This window comes from Sinohyriopsis cumingii, chromosome 14, assembly GCF_028554795.1.
Source record: "Sinohyriopsis cumingii isolate HCF-2022 chromosome 14, ASM2855479v2, whole genome shotgun sequence".
Classification (NCBI taxonomy): Eukaryota; Metazoa; Mollusca; class Bivalvia; order Unionida; family Unionidae; genus Sinohyriopsis; species Sinohyriopsis cumingii.
In genome coordinates, this window is record NC_142974.1 from 61,586,615 (window position 1) to 61,602,850 (window position 16,236).

The window sequence follows — 16,236 nt, forward strand, 5'->3', positions numbered from 1 at the left end:
AGATGCAAGGGTCACCTTTATTCACTTGTCTTTATGTCTTCATTAATCGATAAAATATGTAGAAATGCGAACGACGCGGACTTGACGTACATTTATGTATACTCATACCTACCTACCTACCTACCTGCCTATATGCACGCACGCACGCACGCACGCACGCACGCAACCCCACACACACATACATACATACATACATACATGCATGCATACATACATACATACACATACGTACATACATAACATAATATACTAAATTGTATTTTTTGTGCTTTATTTAATTGATCCAACTTGACTCTTTGCAACTTAAACATTAGAATATTATTTACTTTATGACCACTAGCAAAATTCCACAGATATTCCGTATGGTATACGACAACAGTTACATCTAACATGACAGACATTATGCATTTATACATGATTTAAATTTGATATGCCCTAATCGAATTATAATTGCTTTTTAAACAAATCTATATAAAAGTTTCGTACGGGACGAAAGGTTTAATTGTGGTACGAAAGTAACAGAGGGGATATGTCTTTTATGTAAGGATGATTTAATGTGCCATTAAATTACGATAGTCACTGAGCCTTTTATTTGATATTATTAAGGATTTAAATATGTGAATTCCATGTTAAGACTGGCAAATCACAACCACACTCCTCCTCTTCCTTTCAAAAATATCCCTTTACCGATGTGAAAGTGTTTGAATCATAAATTCCAGGTATAACTTTAGATTTTCCATTGACGTATTTACACATACAATACTGTCTGATTACATTCAAAAGGTTTATGTCACGCAAGTGTCAATGCTATGGAGACATGGAAAACACCCTGTTCTGAACAAGACAATGCCTTGCTTTCTTGATTACTTGCACTAATAGTGATATACAATAATACATTTCTAACCGTTAGTGTTTTGTCTTTTAGTGAAATACTATATTTAAATATGAAATGGTCGAACCCTAAACTATCAACTGCATACTGAAACGTTGCAGTCAGTAGTACGGTATTATTGCTTGAATTCGTCCAACAGTGTGTGTGTGTTTGTTTGTGTGTGTGTGCGAGAGAAAGTGAGAGAGAGAGAGAGAGAGAGAGAGAGAGAGAGACAGAGAGAGATCAGTTACAAGCATTCTATCAAACCAATTGTTACCATGGACATGATCTGCCACTACGGACCACGAAACAGTGAAGTTTTTAATTAATTTAATTACTTATATCGAATTCAAACAGCACTTGCCTAGACCATTATAACAATTCCCATGATGCGTTCTAACTGCATTTCCATACAGTTGTGCCCACATAATTATTGTGCCGCCCCGGTGGAGGGGGCCTGTGAAGCACGTAGTGGTCAGCTATTGCGTTTTACAGAAACATGTTCAACGTTGAAATCCAGAAGAGGGGAGAAGGAAAGTGACCCCCACAGTTGCATCTATGTGCGTGCTCCCATGCTTCCACTGACCTTTATAACATTTTCCATGATGCATTTTAATAGCAATTACACGGTCTTTTATATCAATGTTGATACATTAACATCCTGTAATTTTCCAATAGTGAAATGACATGAATCAATTTATGTACAATATATAGTACTTATGAATATGCCTGATAAGGCGGATAAATCCGATCTCTAAGTAATTTATAGTTTCTATAATTTATAGTTGTAGATTTGCTGACCTCGATAATGCAGACTGGGTTGTATTAATACACTATTGTTTTAACAAACTCATGCTTACTCCGAGAAGGTTTCTGTTTTGAATAAATCAGCAAATAAATATATTACGTACACAACCTTCTCATCAGATCTTCAGAATGCATTTCAGGTCTGCGCTCCACCATCTTCACTCTCTTTAACAAAATACAGCCATTAAATACTTCGACAGATATCGCTGATCTATTTTATTGAACAAGGTACCATTACATTACTTATAAGACAAAATATATCTTAAGTAAAATAAAGCAAAATATTCCGGGTCGAAAGAAAATCCCAGGTCCCTAAATTTAAATTGCTGATTATGCTTATTTGTTCTCCTTCAATGATCCTCTCTACAATGAAATTAAGATGTTTGAAATTGTCGGCAATTATTCTTAATCCAGGAGAATAAAGGTTTTTAAAACGATGCAGTTTTATTCACTACGAAAATACACATTGTAAGTAACCAAAGAGAATTTTTATAAAATATACAGTAAGAATCAAACAAATATATAACAATTAAATTTTGTATGTGATTATGGAGAATTTATATAAGATGAAGAGTAAGATTCCCGAATATATATCAATTGCATGTTGTAAATGGTAATGTAGACGTTCTAAAAAATGAACGGTACGAGTCCAGAACATATCTAATTACATGTTATAAATGGTAATGTAGACGTTCTAAAAAATGAACAGTACGAGTCCAGAATCTATACCACTTCTGATTAAACAGATCATGGTTGTCACATTTATATAAACTTTGTGTGACTGAACTTTATGTCATTATTAAACCGGAGAGATTCCGACCATTATACCATTATTATGCCAGAAATGTTCCGAACTCTATGTCATCAGTAAGCTAGAAAGTTCCTTACCTTTACATCATTATTAAGTTATAGAGGTTCCTACCTTCATGATATTATTAAACCATTGATGTTCGATTCGGATGTCAGAATGCTACTTATGAATTGTAGCAAAATCTCTGTCATGATATTTATGCGTTGTTCCAACATTCGTTATCAAGAATACACATATATATATATATATATATATATATATATATATATATATATATATATATATATATATATATATATCTGTAGTTCCAAATATGCAAATAAAATCTTTTTACTCTGGGTGCGTGGAAAATATTTTTCCCACTTAATAACCTTTCAAAACAGTTTTGGAACCAAAATATTTTATAATGTTCATAAAAGATTTCTAATGTATAATTTTAACCCACCTTGACGATTTCACAAACACGAGTCAATTTGATCTTATCAAATTATCCATTCAACAAGTATTTAATAACAATTTACTATGATCTTTTAAATAATTAGGTCCCCAATTCCACAAGTATATATTCAAAACAATGTATTTTGATTATTTTTAAAATTATTAGGTTGGACATTCCACAAGTATCTACTATAACCATTGTGTTATGATAATTGACAATATTTGAACGTGATACAATTATGTAACAAATATAACTTATTAAGATTAATATATTATTTTTAGATTTAGTCAGGATAATTCGATCGGAACGGCCTTGTCCGTAAGAAATGTCGCTTTTCGTGACGTTAAAAGGAAAGAAAAAACATATTCAAAACAATCACAAATCGATATCCCCTTTGTACCCCACTGAGACAAATAGCTTTAGGAAAAAGTTTATCGTGAAAACAACGATACATGAGACCCAATTAGTTTACTTTAAATGAGTTCAAGGCACTTATGAACCGATCCATTAACTTTAAATAAAAGGAATTCATCAACCTACTTTTAGTAAGTAATACATACTTCTTTGTATTTAATTAAGGACAGTCTTACATTACACTGTGACAGTAATTTTATAATATACATACATTTGAGAATATATATAATGAAAGCTCAAGACGAAACCAACCCACATTTTCTCAAGTGGCAACATGGTTTATTTGATCTAAGTACCCATGTATTATCCCTGCTTATATCAATTGACCTAAGGACCCAGGTATTATAGCTGTCTTGATCAAGTGAAATAATGAACCATGTATTATAGTTGTCTATAACAATTGAACTAAGGACCCAGGTATGATAACTGATTGTATCGAGTGAACTTAGAATCCAGGTATTATAGCATTTTCTATCAGGTGACCTAAGCACCCATGTATTATAGCTGATTTTGTGAATTGAACTACGGACCCATGTATTATAGCTGTTTTTATCAAGTGATCTAAGGACCCAGGTATAATAGCTGTTTTTATAAAGTGAACTTAGTACCCAGGTAATATAGCTGTTTCTATCAAGTGAACTAAGTATTAGGTATTATAGCTGTTTTTGTCAGTCGAACGAAGGCCCCATGCATTATAGCTATTTTTATGAAGGAACTTAGGACCCATGTGTTACAGCTGTTTTTGTCAATCGATCTAAAATCCCAGGTAATATAATGGCTGTTTTTATCAACTGAACTAATGATCAAGGTATTATAGCTGTTTTTGTCAATTGAACTAAATAACCAGGCATTATAGTTGTATTTGTCAAGTGAACTAAGGACCCATATATTATAGATGTTTTTATCAAGTGAACTAAGGATGAAGGTATTCTAGCTGTTTTTGTCAATTAAACTAAGTACCCATGTATTGTTATAGATGTTTATATCAATTGAACCAAGGCACCATGTAATATAGCTGTTTTTATCAATTGAAACAAAGGATCCGTGTAGCATAGCTGATTTTATCAATTGAACTTAGAACCCAGGTATTACAGCGTTTTTATGAATTGAGCTAAGGACGAAGGTATTATATCTGTTTTTGTCAATTGAACTAAGGACCCAGTGATTATAGCTGTTTTTATCAGTTGAACTAAGGATCCATGTAGCATAGCTGTTTATATCAATCGAACGAAGGACTCAGGTATTATAGCGGTTGTGTCAATTGAACTAAGGACCCATGTATAATATGTGTTTTTATCACGGAATCTCTCAGCTAGCACAGAATATAACAGGCTATTATTGAACTCTTACAAGAGAAGCGTTTGCTCGAAATACAAAAACGAAACGACTGAAGTAACAAAAAACTCAACGAACGATACGGTTATCTTAAAAAAGCAAATACATTTCTTTATCTCCCCTCCCTCCATATTCTTTTTCTTTCCATGATAAGTTTTGCTAGGGAAATGCATGTACCAGCACACACAAACACACACACAGAGAGAGAGAGAGAGAGAGAGAGAGAGAGAGAGAGAAAGAGAGATAGAGAGAGAGAGATGGACGCAACAAGAATTTCGAGACTAGCAGTTCTGTTTTGGAATACTTTTGATGAATCATAACAAAGTTGATATTTTTATAAAGGAGATAGGAAGGCAGAACTGTGGCAGATTTTTTGCATTACATCTTGAGCGAGGGCAAAAACATACTCTTCCGTCTAAGTTCAATGGTTTTCGCCGGGTCTTCCTACTTCCACCACCACAAATGGTTATAGTACGTCATTTCAGACTAGGCTAAGTATACATTGCCACATTTAAGCCTCGTTAACATAAATAGTTAAAAGTTTTGTCGGGGTTGCATCATTAGTGATTTGATTCATCGGCATTGCACTTACGTTTCCATGAAAAAGGACTTCATATGATAGACATTTATTCATAATGAAATGCTAGTTATCTTTGAGAACCCCGTTGACATCTACTACTAGATACATCATTCAAACGGAACTACAATTTTAATTAAAATATGAGTATGTTATGTATTGGTCAAAGATTTAAAAACAATTATATAACATACACACATTTATAATTACATATACATTCTGATATTCATATATAGTGCATATTTATAAATGCGCCAACTTATGTTTGTGCAACCTCAGGAGCTGGTGCAAATTCTTGCAAGGACACGCCACGGTAGCTGACACAAGCTGGGCTGATCTGATGGCACTATTCGAACATCCTTTCCGTCTTGCGTCGGCGCGTTAACCATGAGGCACCGTGACTTCGAAGCAAGAAGTACTACATACTAATACTACTACCAATAAAAATTATAATAAAAATGATAACAATAAAAAATAAGAATAATACTAATTTATACATTTAAACTAATAGTAATGTTGAGATACTCTGAATTGGGATACTTTGAAATTTGATAACGTTATAGCTAATCTACATTCACATTGGGTATCATTTACCGTCTGTACCCCAAGGGGCAGTTTGAGGATTAAAATCCATTCCAAGAAATAAATAAACTTTGATTTGACAAGAATGATGACATGATGGCATTCCTTGGTGATTCATATGTTTACTCCATAGATAGATTCTGTCTTTTTGCTTAATTTTACATTTTTTGAAATGATTTAATGTCCTAAATCTTCCTAAAAAAAACTGGGAACGTACCTTTTGTTGGCACTGCACATATCGCTTTGTGTTGACGTACCGCACAACATAAAAATGATAATCATATAAAATTAGAACGTTTTATGTAGTTTTGACTTTTAATATTGCCTTGGAGAGCATGGGGCCACAAATAAATTTCGAAACATTAGCACATCATTATTATCACTGCAAAATACATGAATGACTGGGATATAATTTAGCCTGAATGACTGGGATGTCTAGACTGAATGACTAGGATTGAATGGAGACTGAATGACTGAAATATAATCTTGCTTGAATGACTGAGTTAATAATATATCCTGAATGACTGGGACAGAATGGAAATAGAATGACTAGAATATATTGCAGTGTGAATAAATTGGGTAGAATGTTGCTTGAATAACTACCACATCCTTTATAACTGGCATAACATTTCGCCTGAAAAACTTAGCCATAGTGTAGCCTAAAGGACTAGGGTATAATGTAACCTGTATATCCGGGAAAGACTAACCTGAATGAATGTTATTGAATGTAACCTGTATGTCTGGGATAGAATCTAGCTTGAATGACTAGGAATAAAATGTAGCCTTAATAATTGGGATATAATGAAGCATAAATCACTGCCCCATAATGTAGCCTGAATGATTGCAATATAATGTACTATGCAAGACTGGGATTTAATATACTGACGTATGATGGCGTCTCAAGCGTAACGTTTCACAGATTTTCACTCACCTCTTCGGAATGGCAGAGGTAAATATTAAAAAAGGTGAAATAACCAGAGAATTGTTTTTAATCCAAATATTTCGAGTAACATCTCTTAGCCCTCAAGTTAAAACACAACATGGTTTACAGTTAAGCGTCTGTTATCTGGAGGCCTATTATCTGGATTATCCGCTGGTACAGAAAACTTCAATGTCCACCGAAATTTTGACTAATTACAATGTACATGTATCTGCAAGAGAAAACGGTTTGCCGATCACAACACCAGCAACCTGCATTAACACAAAGTAACAGAAAATAGAGGCTAATGATCAATTACAATCTCAATTATAACTACCTTGGTATTGTCTCACGATTAATGTTGACAATTACTTCATATAAATCTAACTGCAATGTCATTGTTAAGACTGAATTTTATAAGATTTCTTTAAAGAATCTAATTTCATATTGACAGTAAGGTATTTTTACTTTCAGCATGCCGTCGTTCCCGTGATATTTTCAGTTAGGGACAGATAACACCTGTCGACATAAAGATACATCTCTCGTATCCCTCCCCGTACAAGCATTAAACAGTGTAAAGTTAAGCGTAAGTTTTCTGGACTCCTATCATATGGATTACTAGGAACAGACCAACTAATTGTTGTGTCTGTTCTTCTCTTTTATTGTCAGTCACATACAGTTGTCACTTGTCTATCATCCCGCCGACTTTCCTTCCTGCAACGTTTTGTCAATCATATACTGATAACTTGAATACGTAACTTGTCTATCATCCCAACGACTTTCCTTCCTGTAATGTTACGTCAATCAGATACTGAAAACATGGATACGTAACGTAATGACAAACAGTAATTCTCCCTAGGGATAAAGCGTCTTCTGCATCAGATATGTACATCGGCAAAGTTCGAAACATTCCAGACAAGGAACCCTAATTAAGCAGTTCTTGGGAGACAGACCAAGCATAGCCGTGTCTGCACTCCTGACGGTTCTCTTTTCTGCATAACTGGTATGAAAATATCCTGATATTTGTAAATTAAAGATTTTGTTGCTTTGTTTTTTTTTGTTGTTGTGTAGATTTGAAGTTATGTGATCATACGAAATGACTGAGTAATATCGATAAATGGTTGAACACATTGTAGAAATCGTTTCAAGTTGATATTTGTTATAAATTTATATTTCGAATTTAGGACAATGCAGTAATAAATGAAACTGAACTCGTGTAATTTTATCTGTATTGTTTGTGGTTATTTTTATTGATTTAAGCGCATGTACAACGTTTTGAGTATTTATTTTAAAAAAATACTGGTTTCCTTTTACGTTTCAAGTATATCTTCACAACATGTTGCTTAATTATGTATTTAATTATTTTCAAAATTCTCAAGAATATCTTGGCTTTGTTTTGATTACTTAGTGGACTATTTACAAAATTCCTGCTAAAAGCAAAAATGCTTCCGAAATAAATGTAGTCAAACATTGCTAATGATGGGTCACACAGAACGAAGATGATGCTTAATATTGTTGATTGGCTCTAATTGTAATGAGATGATACTGAATGAGTATATACCACCTCCTATGTTACGTGTATAGGCTCGAGTAAATAGTAACACCAGAAATAGTGAAAAGAACAAGCTTTGCAAATTATAATAATTTATTTTCCTGGCAAAATTCTATAAAAATTAAAACATATCAACTTACGGTTTTAAGAATCAAATCCGAAGGAAATCCAAGAATTAGTCCTGGAATAATATTTTAGAAGTCATAAAATGTTCTAATGAATTGAAGTTCGAGTCCCGATAAAGAATCCAAGATGGAGGTCGATGACATATGAAAAATCCTGTACTGTGTTGGAGTCTACAGTTCCTAGTAGAAACAATAATTAATCCTTCCGTCTAGGAAATCCAATTTGTTTTCTTCTTCAAGAAATGTCTCTGTTCAAGAATTTTGAATGAGCACAATAATAATTCCCGAGAAACGAATTAATCTTTTAGGATCAGAAAAACTCCAAAATTAAAAACTAGCCACAACACACAATAGACAACTTGACATCAAGTGGTTAAAAGCTAATAAAACTATGAGATTTCTGTCTCTAAACGTCACTGATAATACTAAGTATTTCTCAATTTTTTAATTTTCAAATTGAGAAATATAGGATCACGTGATCATGATTACATATAAAAACCACGTAGCCACTGTATGCCCTTGATAAGAGCAAATCAGAAAAAGTTGTTTACATGACCCTAAATCCAGGACAGGAACTAAGTCAAAAATAGAAACAGTTTTTCTATTATTAGGTATTTAAGGAACGATTCAGGTCAAACTGAATTTTCTGGAAAATATCAAATTCCTAGTAAAAATAAAAAAAGGATATATTTACATGTAAAGAAAATATAAATATTCCAAAAGCCACAAGCAATCAAATCAAGCACAAATTACACTTAAAAACAAATCAAATATAAAGAAAATAAAGATTTATATGATAAAGCGTTCTCTTTACCACACACTAATTATATGAGGTTAAAAAGAATTCATACATTACACATAGTATGTACATGAAATAATACATTGTTATACACGTGAAGATGCAGCAGCTGCTATGATATTATATTTTCCCTTGATGTGGCACCAGCTCTGATAAACCCTCGTTTATGTGTATCACATCTGACCAACATTTAACTCCACGTTCTTATACAGGTCGTCCAAACTTACATAAGCGATTAATATCACTGGAACCCTCATATAGCATTATAGCTATACACGAGACCATTTATATTCCCGTCGGTGCAAACTTTGCCATCAGTGTTGTAAAGCCAGTCTCGTACATATTTAGTCCACTTCAAAAAATTAATTTAAACCTTGAATTGATTTCATCGCATAAGTGCGGTATGTCTCGTAATTTTTCCAAGTGTCAACGCATGACCGACTGATATTTAGTTGTTTAATCGTGTGTTAGTGACTGTAACAAGATAACCGGGTGGGATATTTCGGATTAACAACAGAACACGTTTTGACGACACATATATATGGTTTATGTGGTGATTGATATGAGCAGTATATTATGAAGATGTGTGCGTATTTATAATCCAAATATTGGATCTATTTAACATAAAAAACGCACAGTTTCAAAGATACAAATAAATTAGTTCAGTAACACTAAAACACAGGATAAATGATTTCACGAATGATTAATGGAAAGATGAATATAGTTCACTCAAATAGTAAACGATGTACGCTTTTACACATAGTAAAACAATGTATCGCTCAGGTAGCGAGATTATGTCACTAAACACAGGAACGGATATACAATCTATCCTTCCAGTCCTGAATAATACACTGGGTCTTACAAACCCAAAATTAGCCTATAGCTAATAAAATAGATGTATGGAGATACACTCCGTTACCCGTGCACCATATCCGTTCCACAGGTCCTACGAATCAATTTCACAACTGCTATAGACTCCGGAGCCTCGGAATACTATGATCACTTGAACATTAGACCCTCCGGACACTTGAAATATTAGACCCTCCGGACCCCCTGGTCCTTTGACGGCTCTACAGCTGGGTCACTTTAGTCACTCCTGACATTAGACACTCCGGATGCTAAACTTTAGACACTCCGGCACCTTAAACGCTCCGGACAAACGGACGTTTCTACACTCGGACAACACAGGACACCCCGGATATTCCTACGCTCAAAAACAGCTGAAAATATAACCGATACAGTGTACTAAACTTGATACAGACATAACGTAAGGACGTTATACATGGTAAGTTATAAAGATTATATTATTATAACAATTACATAACAGGTTCAATAGTAACCTAACCCTGCTCGATAAGACACTAGTAAATAATTCTTTATAAAAATAATGTAGCTTTACATTACCAACATAAATCCTGTACTACGTTGCACCAAGAATAAAAAGAAATGCACGCATTATGCTGTATAAAGGAAACTATATAACAAACATGCAAAGGTAAATATGGTAGTACACTAATTATCACTTAAGACCGAAAAATTACTTACCCCTACAGCTGGAGTTGTGCGAATCCCTTAAGCAGGCCGCTTGCTGACAAAACCATTAGTATTGTAAAGGTCCTTTACATGCAGTAACGTATTTATACCTTTAGAATTTCCGTTTTGCTGTATCGAAAGCACCTTGCACGTGTGGCATAGGACGAATCGTACTCACGATTTCGAAATACATAGACCATATATATAATCACCCTCGGGTATCGTTGTACAGAGAAAAGAAACGAAACCCGAGTACATGTATTTAATGAACAACATTTACACCATTCCGTGACAGTGACCCGGCATGGAATGATTCAAGCTAAGAAGGACACTTACCCGATGAGGTACTTGATCAGATCCTGCTAAGGTTTCTAATGATTTGATATTGCTGCTACCAGTCTATGCTTTATCAATAACAAACTGTGTAATAACGCCAGAAGTGGATTTGTCGTGAGCCCATCATTCCTGAGTATAGCATGGATACGCTATAAAATGTAATCCATATTGCTGTGCTCGAATACAAGCCAGCAATCGGCTTGATCAGCATCCAGTAGTTATCAACACACATGCCACCCCACCCCAGCTCCGATTCGAATGATATGGAATTTACAGAATTATTACATAAACACGAGACAATGTCATAATGTTTATCAACATTTAGAGTATTTTTGTATCGCCTCGATCATATAAACAATACAATACTGATAAGACGTTTGTAAAGAAGACATTATCGTGCTACAATTAATTCCTGTGAGTGGCGCGTTAGTGATGAACATCAACTTAATCAAGAAAGCATAAGACCCATAGAACGGCAGGATGACGTCAATACAATGAATTTGTTATGACTGGGTACCATAGTTTTCAGTCTATACCGTGACCGTCTTGTACGTACTAACATCCACCTTATTTTGACTTCAATGGCCGCGTGGGTACGTGTGTTTCCCACGACCGACACCCACTTTTGGTAAGCCTGTAACTTTTACTGTGACTACCAGAATGGTGTAAACAAATCACTTTCAGCTCAACAGTATTGGGATTATGTCCGCAATACCAACGTTGATACTTGGAAAAAAAGGCTCGCATCGGTATATTTCATTGAAGTCCTATATCCCGTAATCGTTGTTCATAAGGAATGACAGGCTACAATTGCTTTTTATGTCAGGAAATTTACAAGAAGAAGAACATGATATGACGATGGCTTCATTCGACATGTTCTGCAACTTTACAGTAGACGTCGTGTACTATTAATAACAATATCGACGTCAAAGTCTATACATATACAATGACGTGAAAAAGTAAGGTCCCAATTTAGCCACACTTCTGCAGCATATTTATTTCGGAACTAAAAGCATTGTTTGAGCAAGCCTGGAGAGGTGAGGATGGTCGCCTGATCTACCTAACTCTGTTTTTCTTCACATTTGAAAAATGTTTCACACTCGTCTAACCGGCTCCAACCCAGGCCATCGAGGCTGCAAACAGTTCATGTATGTCTAACTGAAGTATATACCGTTGACTCGTCCATCACTGATGTATGTATGTATGTATGTATGTATGTATGTATGTATGTATGTATGTATGTATGTATGCGTGTGTGCGTGCGTGCGTGCGTGCACGCATCTATCTAAGTATAGGCTCAAAGATTTATCAAGGCGCAAAACACAAAACAGGTTCCCAACGTACTGAATATCTGAGTCAGCGGAAGGAACAACTTCATCCACAAAACAAACACTAAGCACAAGTGCTAAGAGAGGCACATGACTCCTGCATAGCTCAATGACAGTAGTTAATAAAAAAAAAATATACAACAATGAAAAGGAAGAAAACAAAAAGACGAGCACAATAAAGTCACATCCAAAAATCACAAAATGAGTTATCATGACTTTCATACAGAGAACCCCCCAAAATGGTTTAAAATAGTTGCCATTTGTCTTTTGAAGAACACATTGCATAGAAATTATATTACATCATTTTTCGGTTGAAATTGCATTTCATGTCTCCTCGATGATCTGTAACCCATAATAATTTTTTTTAAAAATATACATACCGATCTGGTAGCCTATGTGGATAGAGAGTACGTATTTGATGCGGGAAGTCTCGGGTTTGATCACGGTCCTTGTCATACCAAACACTTTTAATAATGGTACAAACAGTTGTCTGGCTTGGTGCTCATCATTAATCGGTCGGTTTTACAATTTGTTGTCTTGGTGTCCCGACATCACTCTAAACTTCAACACTGTAGACATCTTAGTGATATTACTGAACAATATTTAAAGTTACATTAAAAATCCAAATGACACACACACACACACACACACACACACACACACACACACACACACACAGACACACACACACACACACACTTTTAAAGATATATTTCTAACCGTATAAGGATGTCACCGATACAATAAGTTATTTTCCAAAACATACCCTCATTGTCATCATTCGACAGACATAAGGAAATGTTGAAACTAAAACAGCGAACTAGAAGCTGAGAGAGAGAGAGAGAGAGAGAGAGAGAGAGAGAGAGAGAGAGACCATTTGGTGGATGTGGGGGCAGATTGAAAAGAGAAGAACCAATCAGTAAAATTATGAAAATATATTTGACGTTCTACTTGAAAATATTATTTGCATGTGTATTGTATTTTTACTGAAAAAAGCAACAAACTCTGAACACTATTATGTTCCTCTGTTTCGCTTATCCATAATCAAAATCATCAGAGTATAGTTTACTTACAGTTTTTTCATGATGCAATATGTGATAATGTGTCCTATTTGTCTTAAGTTTGAATAAACGTATTTCACACGTACTAATAATCCTTACCATAGCACGATTTTGACATATATGTTTAACGAATCGTTAGGAAATTATGTGTGGTGCTAATCGCATTATACCGTGAGGTTGTTATAGTTTGACGCCTGGATATTTTGCAGTGTATTAAATATATACATTAAATTTGTTATAGTTTCATTATGTTTTCAAATTGTTGGGCCACCATTCAAAACTGCCCAAATAATAAAATTGTAAAATCGCATAAAACGCCATATAGGATGCAGTGTCGTCTCAATTCTCATGATTCGACGGTTGAAATAACGATGCTACTGGTCATGCTGACTTCACTCAACACTAATATGGTCCGGTACTTTAGCAGGTTTCGCGAAGATATTTATTCCAGGACTAAGTCTGTTTAAGCCATCATTCAGTCTTGGTACACATCTACAATCAGTAGGACCAACGCTGACACAGTCTCCGTTCGAGCTGGAACATCCCCCCAGGCCATGGGTACTAATACATCTATGCCATCTCCGCATGCATTTGGTGGCCTGGCTGCTCACAGTACACTGGTACATCCTGATTCCCAGTACGAGAATATACATGAGCTTCCTCAGCATGATGTCCCGTGATATCTGAAATACCAAGTGGATAGCTACACTTATTGCATCTGCATAGCCTGTTTCGCAGCCTCAGCAGACATGTTGTACTTAATGTACTAAAATAGCTGATATTGAAACTGCGTGTTGCAAGGCAATCCTTATTTCACACACTAGTATTATTAATATTAGCGGTAACGATATTAGTCCTAGCAGCAGTTGAAGTGAATAAAGCAGTGATACCTAACCACGTAGTAGTACTATTAACATAAATAATAGTGGCAGTAACAGCAGAAGCATAAGTAATAGAAGCAGCCATGTGATCATCAATATATGGTGCCCGTCTCTGTATAATTGTTGTACTGCACGTAACTAAATAACTAGGGACACAAACTATCTGAATGTATGTCATATATGACAGTACATGTTTCAAACTATAGTAGTAATATTTGTAGTATCGTTAACGGCATTATAAGTGCAATGTAGATTTAAGATCAGTAGCAGCAGTAGCAGTTAGGTACGTGTTGCACGTGTCTAATTGTTGTAGTTGTTGCGATGGCAGTAGAAGTATCTGTATGTGGTTAGGGATTTTTCTTAGTTTTAACATTTTTATTCATCGGCTGCTTATAGTCATCTCTCGCACTGGGTTATAAATCAGCAAACATGTAGCATCATGTCAAACCCAATCAATTTATCCCGACTCCAGGCCGACCAGTCATAACCTTAACGTTTTTCTGCTGCAGTGAGTCAGCTGCTATTACCATTTTATAAGTCTCTGTAGGGGTGATTTGTACCTGACGCTTCAACCAGTTTGTAATATGGATTTCGGGTAGTGGTACAGTTATTATTAGTAGCAGCAGTAGTAATGATATTATTATACTTGCTGCAAGTCTGCTAATGTGTTAAATAGCGGCACGAAAGTATAATTTTGAAGCAATGTTATGTTAAGCATCACACCAGTATAACATTAGCGGTAGTCGTAGTATTAGCAACTTCAGAACTGCACAATGAACGCGTGTTTAAGGATTACCTGCAGTTTTGTATCCTATGTCTCCGAAATATTGACTATGTGCTTGCTGCAGCACCACTCCCATGTCATTAACGTCTCGGTTGGCTCTAGCAATATCCAAAGTCACAAGAAGTGATACAATTGTAAGATGACAAAACATATCCATTTTAAAGCAATGCATGTCGCATTTTCAGCATTGAATGTTTGTTAAAGTCGGCTTGATTGAAATGCAAAGTTTCTGAAGGTCGTTAGGTTAAGGTATTATCAAGGTTAAAGTAACCCTTGAGGCGAGAAAGATGCATTTATTTTATGGTTCAAATAATTCATAAACAACTAAATTAATGGAAATACACAGTTTGTAGTATGCGTAATAATTAGCTAGCTTGAAAATGAAATTAATTTACAAAACTTGTACTTCTCATCCACGTAGATAATTATTGTATACTAATCTTAAATGGTGGCATGATTATAAACGGACAATTTCAAGTGTGGCTAAATTCTGGTTAGCCAGATTTTCAAACATGTTACATTTTCCATGAGTATTCTGACCACGCGATTTCAGAGCTAAAGTCCTATGTTAGATTGTTTTTAGAATATATTCCGAGTCATACTTTTCTGTCTCCTTTTCAGTCTGTGTTAGTAATTTTATTGAAGTCTATTGCAGGAAAGTAAACCAAAGTCAACATGAAAGATCATTCTCAATTAAGGAGTGTACCATGCATGGGTATATGCATGCTTCAATGAAGTTACAACACTTCAGCGCAATGGCACCATATTAATTATGATTCAGTCAAGGCTTGAAAGTTTTATCGGTTTTGTACCTCAATTCGTAGTGAAGAAATCACGGTAGTATATTTGATGTCATTTTAATGCACATACGATTGAAAACGTAATAAAAGTATAAGACGTCTCTAAAAATATTCAAAACCTGTTTCAGTTGAATATAGCAATGAGTCGGACGTGTGCATTTCAGCTATAACATTTTAAAGTGCGATCATGGTTAACATGATTGTTCGAAGCCTGGAGCACGTGTGTTTGTCCATTGAGAGGAACAACACATAAAGGGATTGTCCGGATTAATAAGAATAGGG